A 17,146-nucleotide genomic window follows, 5' to 3' on the forward strand; every position below is an offset into this window, starting at 1 on the left:
CCCCTTCCTCAACCATCCCCCCGCCTAGGGGGGGCACCCCCTGCAAACGCCCCACGCTCAAAGAAAAAGAATCCCACTTGAAAGCAGCCATTTACCAATCCAGGAGTCAACCGGCCGCCCTGCCTTGCAGCCAGACGCCCCCGCCCCCCTCTCTCTCCCCCACCCACCATTCTGTCTCCCTCCTTCCACCGGGCTCCCCCTTCCCCGCAGGCCAGGCCGAAGTCAGACCCGCTTCCCCCCCACTCCTTCCCATCTCCTTCGGCCAGCGGACCCCCGAGCCTTTGCCGGACTTCGGCTGCGGACCGCATCGTGGCCGGAGTAGCTCGCCCACCGCATCGCCGCGCGCCGTCCAAAAGTTGCCAAACTCCGGCTAAAGTTTCCCTAAGAAGGGGGGGGGGGGTTCCTCTTCCCGACGGTCCGTGGAAGCCAACTACGCACCACCCACCGAGCCCCGGACGCGCCCCCGGGAATCTCCGGGTACTCACCCAGCCGGGGAGGCTCGGGGTCTGTCCGGCCCGCGGGAAGGAGGGCAAAGGCGGCCGAAGAGACTGGGCATCCACGCGGGAACAGCTGCGGGGCGGGGGAAATGGCTGCTCCAGGACCGCCTTGGGACGCCAGCGCTCTCGGGCTGCTTCCTCCAGCCGAGCCAGCGAGCGAACGAGCCAAGCAGCCGGAGAGCGAGCGAGCGAACGAGCCAAGCGAGCGGAGGGCTCCTCTCCAGCGCCTGCGTCGAGGGGCCGCGGAGCAGCTCGCGAAAGAAGAAGTAAAAAAGGGGGAGGAAAATTAGAGGAGGGAGGAGGAGGATTCCTCGCTTCTGACGCTCCTTTGGGGGGGAGGGAAAGGGGTCCACGGGCGTCCCCTGCCGGGGGTCGGAATGAAGGCAAGCGGCAGGGAAACGGTGCTGCCCGGCGCGCTTGGCTTCGACTCGAGGCGGCGGGAAAAAAGTTGGTTATTATTAGCCTTGCACTGCTGGGCCGCTCGGAAACCCTGGCTCTGCCAGTTGGACTGTGGGACGCCCCCCTCCCCTCCCTTCCCAAGAAGGGAGGATGTCAAAGTAACAGAGTTGGAAGGGACCTTGGAGGTCATCTAGTCCAACCCCCTGCTCATGCAGGAGACCTATACTAGGGATTCGAACGCGGAACTATTGACCTTTCTGGTCTTAGCCACTGACCCACCTCCCCAACACCTGGGCATGGTTGATGGGTTAAAGCAACGGTCACCAACTGGTGGTGGTCCATGAGAAAAATTTCGATGGTGCGCAGAATTTTTCCCTTTTTTATATTGCATTAAATACTATTTATCTTTTTTAAAATCATATTAGGGGGTCCGTGGGATTTTAAATTATGAATTGAGTGATTCCTGAGGTCCGAAAGGTTGATGACTGGATTAAAAGGAGATTCTCCCCACTGCATTCTGTTCTTCCCTTCTCCCTTCATATATATAATATATAATATATATATATTTGTGTGTGTGTTTGTGTGTATATGTGTGTGCGTGCGTGCATGTGTGTGGTGTGTGCGTGTGTGTTGTGTGTCCGTGGCATTTCATCAGCCATAGAAACCAAAGTTAAGGACCAATATCATACAGTATATTACACAGTGCTACTCTTGTACAATTATTTTTAACCAATGTATTCATTCTGATACATATAAAATATCTCATTCCAGGTCTACTTAGCCTAATTTTTTTCCTGTTCTGACTCCCACCTTGTATTACCAACCATTTTAATTGTAACCTTTATTGTTATGAGAAATATTGTGTGTGTGTGGGTTTTTTTTTTATTACAGTCGTGTTGCTTTTAACATTTGCAAGTTGCCTGGAGGAGAGATGGGTGGCACAGAAAGCGAGAAAGAGAGAGAGGAAAGGTGGAAGGGGGGAAAGAAGGGAAGAAGAAAGGGAAAGAAAAGGAAGGAAGGAAAGGGAGAGAGAGGGAGAGGGAGAGAGAGAAAGAAAGAAAGACAGACAGACAGAAAGACAGACAGATGGACAGGTGGTCCTCAACGTACGACCACAATGCTTTTAATGGTGTAAGTTGCCTGGAGGAGAGATGGGTGGCAAAAAATTGAGAGGGGGGGAAGGGGGAGGGAGGGAGGGAAAAGGAAGGAAGGAGGGAGAGAGAGAGAGAGAGAAAGACAGACAGACAGGTGGTCCTCGTCATTACGACCATAATGCTTTTAACGATGCAAGTTGCCTGGAGGCGAGATGGGTGGCAAATAAATCAAATAAATGCATACATACATACCATAAACTAACAAGGCAGGCGATCCTCACCTTATAACCAAATGGAGCCCAAAGGTTCTGTTGCTAAGCAACACAACTTGTTGAGTTTTGCCACCATTTTATGACGTTTTTGCCATGGTGGTTAAAAGGGATCCTGGCAATGGTTAAGTTAGTGACCACAGTTGTTAAGGGAATCCTGCTTCCCCTGTCGACTTTGCTTGTCAGGAGGTCGCCAAAGGGGAAATCAGGTGACACCCCCCCCCCAAGACCCTGCAAACCATCGTAAATACGAGTCAGTTGCCAAGCATCCTTAATTTTGATCACATGACCCCGGGGATGCCTCAACGGTCTTTAAGTGTGGAAAAACGGTCGTGAGGCTCTTTTTTCTCCCCAGTGCCATTGTGACTTCGACTGGTCATTAAATGAATGTCAAGTGGTCACTAAATGAACCATCGTGAGTCGAGGACTGTACCTGAATACAGGATAAGCAGAGTCGACCTTCATAATGGCAGTAATAAACTTGCCTCTGTGCCAAGCTAGATTCCTGTCAGAGCCTACCGGCCTACCCTGTGAAATCACCTCAGGCGATGACTTACGCCTCAGGAATGTGATCAAGGATCTTCGTTTTTTGCTGCTCCTGAAGAAATGTCGGTCCTTTTCAGCTGAGGGGATTCCAGCAGGTGTAATTCAGCAACAAAAATAATAATTCTCTTTTTTTTTCGTGAGCTTCTTCACAGGAGAGGCTACTCCGATCGCTCAGCTTTAGTGTTACTGGAAGTCTCGATGTACAGCCATAATCAAGCCCCAAAATTTGGGTTGCTAAGTGAGACATTGGCTCAGTGGATTTTGCCCCGTTTTATGACTTTCTTGCCCCATTTGTTAAGGGTATCACTGTAGTTATATATATTATATTATTTATAATATATTATATATATTATTTATTATCAGCACAAATGTAACAAAGGCAACAGTAAAAACAATGGCTTTCTGTCTGGATGGTCTCTTGAGATGAGCAGATAGACAGAGAAAGGAAAGCAGTATGCTTCCTCCCATATTTGGGCATACCAGGGTTGTGACACTATATATATATATATGTATAGGTATAGGTATAGGTATAGTGTGTGTGTTTTTTTTATTTGTGCTGATAAATAAATAAAGGGAGACTAGTATAGATCTATTTCAAGCTATTTAGCTCTCATCAGCTAGCCATACCCTTACTGGGATTTGAACCTGGGCTATATTACATACTAGGCAGACATCTTAGCCATTAGGCCACAGGCTCTTATCCGTTATTAGCGAAGCCAGGGTGAAAGGTATCTATTAGATTTTTACAACCCCTGGTAAGCCCCAATTATGTGTGTATGTATGTATGTATATATGTATATATTATTTATCAGCACAAACATAACAAATGTAACAAAAAGGCAACAGTAAAAAATATTGGGTTTCTGTCTGGATGGTCTCTTGTGACGAGCCGAAGGACAGAGAATGGAAGTGTGACCTTCCTCCCATATTTGGGCATACCAGGGGTTGTGACCTTTAAATATATACCTTTCACCCTGGCCTGGCTGATAAGGAGTCGAGCTCTGTAGCTCAATGGTTAACACATCTGCCTAAGAGGCAATAGAGCACAGGTTCGATTCCCAGCAAGGGTTATGGCTAGCTGATGAGAGCTAAATAGCTTGAATAGATCTATACTAGTCTCCCTTTATTTATTTATCAGCACAAATGCAATATATGTATATTAGAATTAGAATATTGTGAAAAGGTGCAATATTCTAGGCTCAAAGTGTCCCACTCTAATCAGCTAATTAATCTATAACACCTGCAAAGGGTTCCTGAGCCCTTTAAATGGTTCTCTCAGTCTGGATCAGTAGTGATCACAATCATGGGAAAGACTGCGACCTGACAGTTGTGCAGAAAACCATCATTGACACCCCTCATAAGGAGGGAAAGCCTCAAAAGGTAATTGCAAAAGAAGTTGGATGTTCCCAAGTGCTGTATCAAAGCACATAATAGAAAGTTATGTGGAAGGGAAAAGTGGGGAAGAAAAAAGGTGCACAAGCAGCAGGGATGACCGCAGCCTGGAGAGGATTGTCAGGAAAAGGCCATTCCAAAGTGTTGGGGACTTCACAAGGAGTGGACTGAGGCTGGAGTCAGTGCATCAAGAACCACCCACACACAGACGGATCCTGGACATGGGCTTCAAATGTCGTTATTCCTCTTGTCAAGCCGCTCCTGAACAACAAACAACGTCAGAAGCGTCTACCTGGGCTAAAGAAAAACAGACCTAGTCTGTTGCTTCAGTGGTCCAAAGTCCTCTTTTCTGATGAGAGCAACTTTGCATCTCATTTGGAAACCAAGGACCCAGAGTATGGAGGAAGAATGGAGAGGCACACACTGCAAGATGCTTGAAGTCCAGTGTGAAGTTTCCACAATCTGTGTTGATTTGGGGAGCCATGTCATCTGCTGGTGTTGGTCCACTGGCTTCATTAAGTCAGGGTCAATGCAGCGGTCTCCCAGGACATTTTGGAGCACTTCATGCTTCCTTCCGCAGACGAGCTTTATGGGGAGCTGACTTCATTTTCCAGCAGACCTGGCACCTGCCCACACTGCCAAAAGCACAAAACATGGTTCAATGACTGTAGGATTACTGTGCTTGATGGCCAGCACACTCGCCTGACCTGACCCCCATAGAGAATCTATGGGGCATTGCCAAGAGAAAGATGAGAGACATGAGACCGAACAATGCAGAAGAGCTGAAGGCCGCTATTGAAGCAGCCCGGTCTTCCATAACACCTCAGCAGTGCCACAGGCTGATAGCTTCCATGCTACGCCGCATTGAGGCAGTAATTGCTGCAAAAGGGGCCCCAAACCAAGTACTGAGTACATATGCATGCTTATACTTTTCAGAGGTCTGATATTGTCTATGTACAATCCTTGTTTTATTGATTGCATGTTAATATTCTAAGTTTCTAAGATGGTGGATTTGGGGTTTTCATGAGCTGCAAGCCATAATCATTACAATTATGACAAATCACGGCTTGAACTATCTTGCCTTGCATGTAATGAGTCTCATCTCAAATATTAGTTTCACCTTTTAAGTTGCATCTCTGAAATGCATGAACTTTTGCATGATATTCTGATTTTTTGAGTTTCACCTGTATATATGCAGTTGTTAAATGGGTAACCCGATTGTTAATTGAATATGCCCTTCCTCATCAACTTTGCTTGTCAGAAGGTCGCCAAAGTGGATCACATGACCCTGCAAACTGTCATAAATGTGAGTTCAGTTGCAAAGCATCCAAATGTAAAATCGTGTGAACAATGGACTCCTAAGTCACTTTTTTTTCCAGCGATGTTGTAACTACGAACGAACTGTTGTGATCAATGAATTGTTGTAAGTTTAGGACTACCTGTACTAAAAGGGATGCCAATACAGGGAGTCCTCGACTTACAACTATTTGTTTAGTGGACCGTTGAAAGTGACAATGGCACTGGGGAAAACTCCTCACACTTATGACCATCTCAGCATTCCCAGGGTCATGTGATCAAAATTCAATCAACTTGGCATCTGGCATGTATTCATGAAGGTTTGCAACTTTCCCAGGCAATTTCTGACAAGCAAAATCGAGGGGAGAAGCCAGATTTGTTAACAACCATATGATTCTGTTAACAACTGCAATGGCACACTTAACAACCATAGCAAAAAGGTCGTAAAACAGGTGTGACTCACCTAATAACTGCCTTGCTTAACAACAGAAATATTGGTTGCAATTGTGGTCTTGAGAACTACCTATAAAGAAGAATTATACGTTGCATTGAGGACAATGTTTGTCAACCTGGATGACTTTAAGATATGAGGGCTTCAACTTCTAGAACTGTGTTTCTCAACCTTGGCCACTTGAAGATGTCCGGACTTCAACTCCCAGCTGGCTGGGGAATTCTGGGAGTTGAAGTCCAGACATCTTCAAGCGGCCAAGGTTGAGAAACACTGTCTAGAATTTTGAACTCCACACCTTGCAGCTTCCAAGATGGAGAAAAAATGGATTAAAGATAAAGTCTTTTTCAAGTTCAGCTTGAAGTGATTGGGAAATTTGTGGTAGCCTTCCATCCAATCTAATAGTTTCTTGAGCTGGTCAACCAGGTGCTGCCACCTGTTGTGAGAAAGGTAAAGTATGCTGTTGGAGGTTAACTCAAATCTTAAGATGAATGGGTTCGTGCCCAAATAGCTTAATCCAGGGTTACAGCTTTATAGTACCACGGTGTACTGTGGAAGTCACATTCTCATACTAAACTGAATAAATTTCACTGTTGCTTAATGTGATGTTTAAAGTCAATCTGTGTCGAATCACATTGCATTAAACCATTTAACAAACCATGGCTTGTTGGCTAGGTTCACTGGACAATGGCAAAGATCATAAACCACTCTAAGCCAGAACCCAACAAACAAACACATTATGGCTTTAATTTACTGGACACAAGAACAGTTTTTTCCCCCAATGCCATCACTTTGCTAACAAATAATTCCTTCAACACTGTCAAACTATTTACTAGTCCACATTACTATTAATCTCATCGTTCCTATCACTCATCTCTTCCCACTTATGACTGCATGACTGTAACTTTGTTGCTTGTATCCTTACAATTTATATGATATTGATGTTCCTGATTGCTTATTTGTACGCTATGACTATCATTAAGTGTTGTACTTTATGATTCTGGACAAATGTAACTTTTCTTTTTATGTATACTGAGAGCATCTGCACCAAAGACAAATTCCTTGTGTGTCCAATCACACTTGGCCAATAAAGAATTCTATTCTATTCTATTTATCCCAGTCATTTGATGTTTATATTTGGTTAAGAAATATATTCTATTAACAGTACAATGAAAATAACTCTTGGCAGCTTACATAGGAAAAAAGTATAATCTCAAACATACTCAGTACAAAAGATAAAAGCCAACAATAAAAACACAGGAAGACATGCAAATGAAAGGAAAAAAATAGCAACGTCAAATCGGAATAAAGCTATTGAAGTCATGCAGCATTTATAAGGAATAATTTTACAGGGTTGCACAAATATGATTGAATGTGTTATCCAATAGTATTTGGAAGAAATGATGGCTCAGAGTTGCTTTCTTCAAAAACCCTTCTGTGTATAAGTGGATAAAAAAGGGAAGCCAAGCAGGATTCTGTATCTGCTCTCATTGAGAGAATCTCGGGCTTCTGCCGCCTGGCCTAGCAGGATAATAACAATTTTCCATCCTGGTCTTAAATGCATTTATTTTTCAATACAGTGGCTCTTATCTGTCAGCTACATTTCTGCTTGGTGTTTCTGCTGTAAATCTGACTTGTCTCTAGCATATTCAGCCATTTTCCTAATCATTTTAATTGTTTATGTTATCACATTTGCCTGCCGGAATTAAAAGCACAGATGGATCGGGTTTTCCTAAGCACCAAGGATATTAGTAGGAAATTATCCAGTGATCCACAACTTACCTTAACATATAGTGTACATCTGATAATTTCAAAGAGCTTTCCATGGCTTTCTAAATCTTCTCGGTTTGTGAATAAACCTGTTCTTTGCATAATCTATATATATAAAAGCGAAATACCACTTATGCATCATCATGAATCTCCAGAACTCTAAAGCCTACAAACGTGAAATTCGGCACATATGTTCTCTTGGCTTCTAGGTGCTAAGAAAGGATTTTTCTAAATGACATCGGATCTTCAGTATTCCTTATACAGTTATGCTAACACGCATTGATGCTAAGGAGTTAGATGTTCTACTATCCCTCCCCACCTGAAAGGAACTCTGTTCCAACTGCCAGTTGCCTTATATGGCCGTGTCCAGCATGTGATTCATCCGGCCTGCGGGCTGGCCCAATCACATGGTTTTGTAGCAAAGCACGGGTATCCAGCTAGTACTAACATATTCCTGTAGAAGGTTTGAATCATATGGCTTTGTAAAGGAAAAAATATCTATTAGAATGCAGTTGTATGAAATGAATGGTTGGGTTTCCTATTGATCAAGAGAAAATGTGTCTGGTGCCCATATGACTTGATTTTTTTTTTAAAAGGATGTTGCTACATTTCCTACAAAATGGTAGAAATGACCTAAGACACAACCACTCCTCATTCCAATTGTGTCTAGAATGGACATAGCCCAGTGTGGCTTATCGGCTTGATAGAATGTGGGATAAACAACTTTCATATCCTAAATTTTAAAAAGTTGCCAATCTCTGTCTTAATACGATATAGGTAACTTTCCTGTTTGTTTCTGCAATAATAAAATTCTCAGATTAAACACTGCTTTTGGTCATTTTTTTTTGCCAGCCTAGCACAAAATAGTGAAATCCAGCCCATAAAGACACATTCTAATAATCCAATGTTTTTCAACTTTGATAGCTTGAAGATGGGTGGACTTCAACTCCCAGAAAGCTATGATGGCTGGGGAATTCTGGGAGTTGAAGTCCACACATCTTCAAATTGCCAAGATTGGGAAACACTGTACAGTAATTTAATCTTTACATGTTGAATGCAGCCAGTTGTTCAGAAAATACATTATGCAAGATGGTGGACCTCGCCACCTAGTGGTGCTTTCGGTGAATTACTTTATTCTCATCCAACCAAGAGATTTTTTAGGAAAATGCTCTTTTAAATAAAGCGTTTTTAATTTTTTTTTTTTTTGCCTATTTCCAGCCTTTCCAGCCCATTTTCAGCAAAAAAGCCCATGGGAATATGATTCACTTAATGACCACTGCAGTTAATGATTGTTGCATTCCTTTAGCAACCCTCAGCATTACTTTAATGACTGCCACAAAGATGTTGTAAAGTAAGATCTGGTCACATGGGTGCCTGTATTTATGACTGATATGATTCTGGTGGAAATTCCGGGGTCCTTAACAGTCATAACTTAAGGATTGCTTGTACTGAGGGTTGATTTACACAAGAAAATTACCAGAAATGCTTTCTTTCTATTAGCATATTTGTTTTATGTGTGATTAATGATAAGGGATGTGGTAGTTCAGTGGCAAAGACGCTGAGCTTGTGAATCAGCAGCTCAGTGGTTCGAATCCCTAGCACCGCGTAACAGAGCGAGCCCCCATGACTTGTCCCAGCTTCTGCCAACCCAGCAGTTCGAAAGCACATAAAAAACGCAAGTAGAAAAATAGGAACCACTTTTGGTGGGGAGGTAACAGCATTCCGTGCACCTTCGGCATTGAATCACGCCGGCCACATGACCATGGAGACATCTTCAGACAGCACTGGCTCTTTGGCTTTGAAACAGAGATGACCACCGCCCCTTAGAATCGGGAACGACTAGCACATATGTGCGAGGGGAACCTTTACCTTTTTTATGTGTGATGTTTTTCTACAAGGAAATTATTTCTCTATCATTTCTCTTGCATCGCTCTGGTCTACTTGCGGTTTCTCCATCTCCATTTTGTGTTTTTAAGGGTATTTTTTTCTTTATGACCACAGAGGAAACACTTGTGGCTACTGCTCTTATAAAATCTCTGGTCTGTCGCCTCTCCTATTCCATATTTATAGATCTTCAAAGAATTAGCAAGTACCTTTCCTGTCTGAATGTAAAGAGAAAGATGGGAAAGGAAATAAGCTTAAAGCAAAAGGCAGAGGAAGTGGTCAAATCCATATGGATTTTTTTTCCCCAAGTCACCAAAATTAGACCATGAAGGTATGTATTTGGCTTTTTAACTCTCCTATTTAAAGGCTTAGTAAGTTACTGGCTGCTGTAAAAACAAAGTAGTACTAATGTAAAGGGACTATAATCTTTTTAAATATAGTCTTTTGTTAGAATTTTTGAATATAGTAAAAGAGAAAAAAAAGAAAAAAACAAGGAAAAGGTAGAAAAAAGAAAATGCAGAATTATGACTTTTGCCCTTTTTTCTATTATTCCTCAGTTACTAAATCTTTTTACTTACTCAATCTTAATGGCATAAACATCTTAATCTTAATCCTCCCTCTTTAACCTTTTTTAATCCCCAAATCCATAAATCATCAATTCATCTAAAAGTTCCATGGAATGTTTTCAGTCTTTTAAAAAAATCCTCTAATCATTATTTCCCTGACCAAAAAGTCAATCATTTCCAGTTCCCATTTGAAAGATTCTTTGCTTTTCACGCCTGAATTCAGATAGTCCTGGTTTATTGAAAGAGTCACAATTTGCTGCTTCAATTGAAAAGCAAGTGAATTACATTACAGGTTAGCCAGCAATTCTGACTTTACACCTTGGGTCACCAACCTTTCGGACCTCAGGGAACATGAAAGTCATAATTTAAAATCCCACGGACCACTAATATGATTTGCCTAATGGCTGGCTGGGTGGGTGTGGCTAAGTGGGCATGTGACTGGGTGGGCATGGCCAATTTGATGTCACTCATGTTGATGGCCTCTACTCGCTCCTCCCCTCCCAGCCACTCCTCGTCTCCCCACTCGGGCTCCTTAGCGCCCCAACAGGAAGCAGTTGTTGGAGCTAAGCAGCCACTGGGAGAAAGAGTTGGCAAAACAGCTCAGTTCAAATTGGATCTGACCGAGAAGGAGGCTCAGCAGAAGCACCTCACCGAGGACTAGGAGCATAGGCTTTCCAAGCAGAGGGAAAACCTGCGGGAATGCAAGGCCAGGTACCAGCAGGTTAAGATGGTCAGCCAGTTCCAGGCCATGATGCAGTCCCACTGGAACGAGGCCCTCTTTGGCTCTTTGCCACCAGCAGTGCTTCCTCCCAGCCTTCACCCAAAGCCCTGTACCAGGAGGCTGAAGCAGACCCCAAGATGGAATTTCTGCCCCCCACCCCACCCCAACCAACACAAAAAGACCCCGAAGGGGGAGATTCTCTGCAGCAACACAAGCATTTATTGCACTTATCCAGCCCAGAGGCCGTAATATGAGGACCAGTGGTTTAGTGCAATATAAAAAGTGCAAATAATTTTTCTGTGGACCACCAAAATTTTCTTACAAACCACCAGTAGTCCATAGCAATAGCAATAGCAGTTAGACTTATATACCGCTTCATAGGGCTTTCAGCCCTCTCTAAGCGGTTTACAGAGTCAGCATATTGCCCCCAACAACAATCCAAGTCCTCATTTTACCCACCTCGGAAGGATGGAAGGCTGAGTCAAACCTGAGCCGGTGAGATTTGAACAGCCGAACTGCAGAACTGCAGTCAGCTGAAGTAGCCTGCAGTGCTGCATTTAACCACTGCGCCACCTTGGCTCCATGGACCACCAGTTGGTGTTTGCTGCTTTAGACTACAGGCGTTTTGTTCTATAGGTAGTTCTTGAACCATACAACCATCCATTTGGTGACTGTTAGAAGTTACAACAGCATTGGGAAACAAAAGGTAACTTATGACCATTTTCACTCTTACAACCGTTGTATCTCGGCAATCACCTGATCAAAATTCAGGCGCTTGACAAACTGGTTCATATTTATGGCGGGCTGCAGAGTCCCAGAGTCACGGAACACCTTTTGTGACCTTCTGATCAGCAAAATCAACGGGGAAGCCAGATTCACTTAACAACTGTGGGACTAGCTCAAAAACTGCAGTAATTCATTTAACAACCGTGGCGAGAAAGGTTATAAAGTGGGAGGGGAACTCGCTGAACAACTGTCTTGTTTAGCAATGGAAATTAATTGTGGTGGTAGGTTGAGCAATACCTGTACTTATTTTCAAGTGTCTTAACCTGGATGAATTGTCACCTTTGTAAGCTTTAGTCCCAAATGCACATTTTTGCAAAGATGTGAGCATGCTAGTTTCAACTGTGTGAAGAGCTAGATGCGGGGGCGGGAGGGGGTGGGCAGCTTCCAGCAGCTCTGCTTAATAATTTCTACGACTTTCATTAAGCTACCCTGTCATTAACATTAGCAAGACTTGTCTGCTTTGAACTTCAGCCTCATTCACCTGCTAGGGCAAGGAGTCTCCATCTCAGGCGTCTGCTCTGAAACAGTCCTGCAATGCAGCTCCCCTACATTACCTTTCTATAGTCCGACATTGTCCTGTGGTGGAAATAAGCTGATGATCTAGAACAGAAGGGGAGGGAGAACTGTAGCCCCTTTATGACTTGTGGACTTCAACTTCCAGAATTCCTGAACCAGCCATGCTGGCTCACAAATTCCGGGAGTTGAAATCCACAGGTCATAAAAAGAAACATGCCGTGTTCCCCTGAAAATAAGACCAGGTCAGGGGTGGTATTCAGCAGGTTGTGACCAATTCTGGAGAACCGGTAGCAGAAATTTTGAGTAGTTCAGAGAACCGGTAAATGCCACCTCTGGCTGGCCCCGCCCCCATCTATTCTCTGCCTCCCGAATCCCAGCTGATTGGAAGGGAATGGGGATTTTGCAGAAACCTTCCCCTGGAGTGGGGAGGGAATGGAGATTTTGCAGTATCCTTCCCTGGAGTGGGGAGGGAATGGGGATTTTGCAGTATCCTTTCCTGGAGTGGGGAGGGAATGGCGATTTTGCAGTATCCTTCCCCTGGAGTGGGGAGGGAATGGCGATTTTGCAGTATCCTTCCCCTGCCACACCCACCAAGCCATGCCACGCCCACCAAGCCACGCCACACCCACAGAACCAGCAGTAAAAAAAAATTAATCCCGCCACTGGTCCGTCCAGCTGACATTCTTAACTGGGGCTTATTTTTGGGGTAGGGTTTATATTACGAGCCTCATGAAAAATCATGCTAGGGCTAATTTTCCATTTGAGTCTTATTTTCAGAGAAACATACCGTACTGGTTCCCCTGATCTAGAAATACTAGGAAAACCAAATCAACCTTGAAAAGAAAGGATGAAGTCACCAAGTCAAGTTCACTTGTGGGTGACTTCATGTTTCTCCAGTCGGCTCCAAACAACAGTACAGAAGCTGTCTATCGCCACCCCTTTCCAGGTGTTGCTCTTTTTTTTTAAACACAATCCACTCTAGTCTACAGACTCAGGAACTCATCGGAGTCTTGCATGCAAGCATGGAAGAGATCTGACCAAGTCCATGATGGGCAGATTTGCCATCTGTTGAACCCGATATTCTCTGGGTGTTTTGGAACCCAATACATAGGTCGCGATGGGACGGACGCGACTTCACAACTAACCACAACGTAGGTCCGAGCCAGCCTATTTAATGATTTAGAATTATGAGGATTGTTGTACTGTCTAAAATTTGTGGAAGGGCCCAGGTTGTCTTCTTCTGGTGAACCCCCGGTCTTATCCAGCAGAACACCCCTTAACATTCTTAGACATCTTGCTGTCTGCTTCGCCCAAGACATTGAAGAATTTAAGCAGGGAGATCTCTTCATTCACGTCCAGCCAGTCTGGAAATACACGGCAAAGTTTGCAACAACAAACCACACGAACATTAATCAGCTATAAAAATATATCACTGGACAAAAAGACCCTGGGGGTTTGGTCTATTACTGAAATCCAAAGCCTGCTTCCTTCCTCTGCCGAGTAACTCCTTACTCTGGCTATTTTGTCTAGAATATAAATGATGTATGTGTAGGTTCTGTTTGTTTATCAATGGTATTTGAAGGCCATTTCCTCTTCCACTGAAACTTATGTTGATGTTGGCTTGTGGGATATTGATCATGCCCCTGGTTTATGGCTCAGCTGGGTGCCTTCCAGATATTTGACTGTAATTCCCACAAGCCATCCTGACTAGGCTAACAAGAGTTGTCCAGGTAGTCCTCGAGTTATGACCACAATCGAGCCCGGAATTTATGTTGCTAAACGGGACAGTTGTTAAGTGAGTGTTGCCCTATGTATAACCATTCTTGCCATAGCTGTTAAGGGAATAACTGCAGTTAGTAATACAATTCTTAAGTGAATCTGCCTTCCCCATGGACTTTCATTGTCAGAAGGTCGCAAAAGGTGAGCATTGGACCCCGGAACACTGCAACCATCATACATGCGAATCAGTTGTCAAGCATTGAGATGTAAATCACGTGCAACAATTGTGAGAATTGTAGTTGTGGAAAAGGGCTGTGAATCTTTTTTACTTAGAGAGGGATGTAAATTATATACCACTATGAAGTGGTATATAATTCTTAAGTGCTATTGCTATTGCAGTGTCGTCGTAACTTTGAATGGTCACTATATGAACTGTTGTAAGTCAAGGACAACCTGTAGGTGTATCTGATCATTTCAATGAATTTTCCTTGCCTTTTTAAAAATCTCCTTAAGTTAGTAAGTTAAGTGAACCTGGCTTCCCCACTGACTCAACTTGTTAGGTAAAGGTTCTCCTCGCACATATGTGCTAGTCGTTCCCAACTCTAGGGGGCGGTGCTCATCTCTGTTTTGAAGCCAAAGAGCCAGCGCTGTCCAAAGACGTCTCTGTGATCATGTGGCTGGCATGACTAAACGCCAAAGGTGGACAGAAAGCCGAATATTTTTTGATATGAGACATATTTTATCAATGGCTAGAAAACAGAAACAGAACTTAGAAAGGTGGAGATATAAAAAGAGGAAATGGTTAAGTGGAAAGTTGTAAAGAAAAGGATGTTAAGTATCTGTGTTATTACATTGTTATGTTACTATATTATCAATATGATGGTGACGAATATCACACGAAGATGTGTAACATGACTGTTTAAACATTGTACCCAGACCACACACTGTTTGATGAAAATTGAAAGCTAAATAAATCAAACAAATAAAACAGAGGGGAAAGAATGATTTTGTCAGTGATGGAACCTGGCATGAGGTCCACGCGATTTGAAAGGGGAAGGTACTTACGAATGGATTTTGAAGGCGAATCAAAGAATTGAGATGCTCAAGACGGCTTGTTAAAAATATATTTATATTTTAGGAATCAGAGAATCAGAGTCAGCAATTTTCAACCGGAGGGCTGACCATCTCAAAGACAAACAAGGACACACCGCCTCTTTCTGGATAAAGCTTTTTCACAACAAAATACTCAATGCACACCCAAAGAAGTGTTTAGTTACTTACAAGACAGTAGGAAAAAGGATTCAAAATACTGTTAGTAGAGACTGTACAATATTCTGATCAGACTTGTGGGGGAATGTAGAATCAACAGCAACGTTCGGTTAAAGGGTTTTTTTTAACAGATTTTTAAGAGAAGCGCTTTTGAAAAAAAAAATCAATGTTCAGTGTTCATTAAATATACGCACGATAGATGAATAAGCTTACAGATTTACAGATACTGCTGGATTACATCTCCAATAATCCTTGACCACTGGCTCTACTGGCCAGGAAGAGCAGAATCTGAAGCCTGGCAATCTATGGAGGAACTTAAATTGTCTACCCTAGTTGTTTCCCAATCTTGGCAACTTTTAAGATGCGCCGATTTCAACTCTCAGAATTCTCCCATGCTAGCTGTGGAGTTCTGGGAGCTGAAGTCCGTATATCTCAAGGCTGAGAGACATTTGGTTTACCCTAAACAGGGTTCCTTCTGAGTGTTTCCTTCAGTGCTGAATCTAGATAAATACAGCCAATTCACATAGTTCATAGCAGCAAATTTGCGTGTGCACCTCAAAAAGTGCTTGGGTAGCTGCAAGGAAGACCAGGTTTCTGCTGAGTCAATTTAGTTTTGGTACGAAGAACATCGACCCTTCACACTGATTGAATGTACAAAGTATTGTAGGGGAAAGTATTATCTTCTGCCAAGGCCAATGTTCCAATGTTCCCTGATTTTAGAATTGACAATACCTCAGCACACAAAGGAGGGGGAGGGGAGCCACCCAGGATTGCAGTTTTCAGTAAGGTTCCCAACTCTAGGGGGCGGTGCTCATCTCCATTTCAAAGCCGAAGAGCCAGTGCTGTCCAAAGACGTCTCCATGGTCATGTGGCCGGTATGACTCAATGCCAAAGGCTCACGGAACGCTGTTACCTTCCCACCAAAGGTGGTCCCTATTTTTCTACTTGCCTTTTCTTTGTGCTTTCAAACTGCTAGGTTGGCAGAAGCTGGGACAAGTAACGGGAGCTCACTCCGTTACACGGTTCTAGGGATTCGAACCACCAAACTGCCAACCTTTCTGATCCACAAGCTCAGTGTCGTAGCCACTGATCCACCACGTCCCAGGTCAATGAGTGGGTAGGCATCGGTAAATTAAGTTTTATGCTCCTTTTTTTATTTTGCGAACATGTTTGTTACATTCCTAGTTGTAAACTTTTGGCAGCCGATGCAGGGATGGAACTAAAAAAAGAAAACTGTGACATAGCTCTAAGCAAAATAACTATTTTCATATTTCCGTCTCGTAAACAGCTAGTGCAAAAAAATTACATCTATTTTTTTTATTTTTTAAGAGAGAGGACTCCAGTTTTTGGCCCCTTATTTGAAAACACAAATAAAAACACAAAGCATAGCACAGTCACTTGCATAAATAAAAATTCCCAGCCGGCTGAACCTATTGTGAAAAAGAAGGACAAGGAGAAGCAGCTATGAACGTAGACGTAATCAACTTCATTTTTTAAACGAGAAATGGGCTTTTGTTTAGAGCTTGTCCAGCAATTATTCAAGCCAGAAAGGACTGAGGTTTAGAAGCTCCTCTTCGAGAAGCCTATCTAAGGAGCTCTTGTTGTGGCCCACCAGCAGCCAGCAGAGCTGGCAGCAGATTCAGACAGTGAGGAAGTTGGGGAGGAGCATGGGCCAGTCCTGGAGTCTGGGGAAGGCTGATAAGGGCTCTGTGTCGGAGGCAGAGAGGGGGCCAGGGCCACCTGACAGTTATCAGCTGCCTTCAGAGTCAGACATCAGTGAGGCAGACCAACAGCTGGAGCTTGTTCCCAGTGTGCACATGCACAGAGTTGCCAGACGAAGGGAAGCTGAAGAACAGGGGTCGACTTGGAAGTAAGGCCACAGGTGGATGGTGAATGGCCCCTCCCAGAGGAAATAAAAGAGGAGCGAAAGGGGAATGGGTTTTGCAGGAGACAATTTGCTTAATTGGTTCGTGA

General features: G+C 43.6%; 1 protein-coding gene across 1 annotated transcript in view; it reads right to left on the bottom strand.

The window, feature by feature from the left end:
* Nucleotides 1–566, bottom strand: part of LOC116519576 (A-kinase anchor protein 13-like) — a 204,194-nt gene extending 203,628 nt beyond the window's left edge. Inside the window, exon 1 of the mRNA XM_032233524.1 lies at nt 486–566. The gene's annotated coding sequence lies outside the window, so the exon portion shown is untranslated. The remainder of the gene's footprint in view (nt 1–485) is intronic.
* Between the last annotated feature and the right edge of the window lie 16,580 nt (nt 567–17,146).

This window comes from Thamnophis elegans, chromosome 16, assembly GCF_009769535.1.
Source record: "Thamnophis elegans isolate rThaEle1 chromosome 16, rThaEle1.pri, whole genome shotgun sequence".
In the NCBI taxonomy this organism is placed as follows: Eukaryota; Metazoa; Chordata; class Lepidosauria; order Squamata; family Colubridae; genus Thamnophis; species Thamnophis elegans.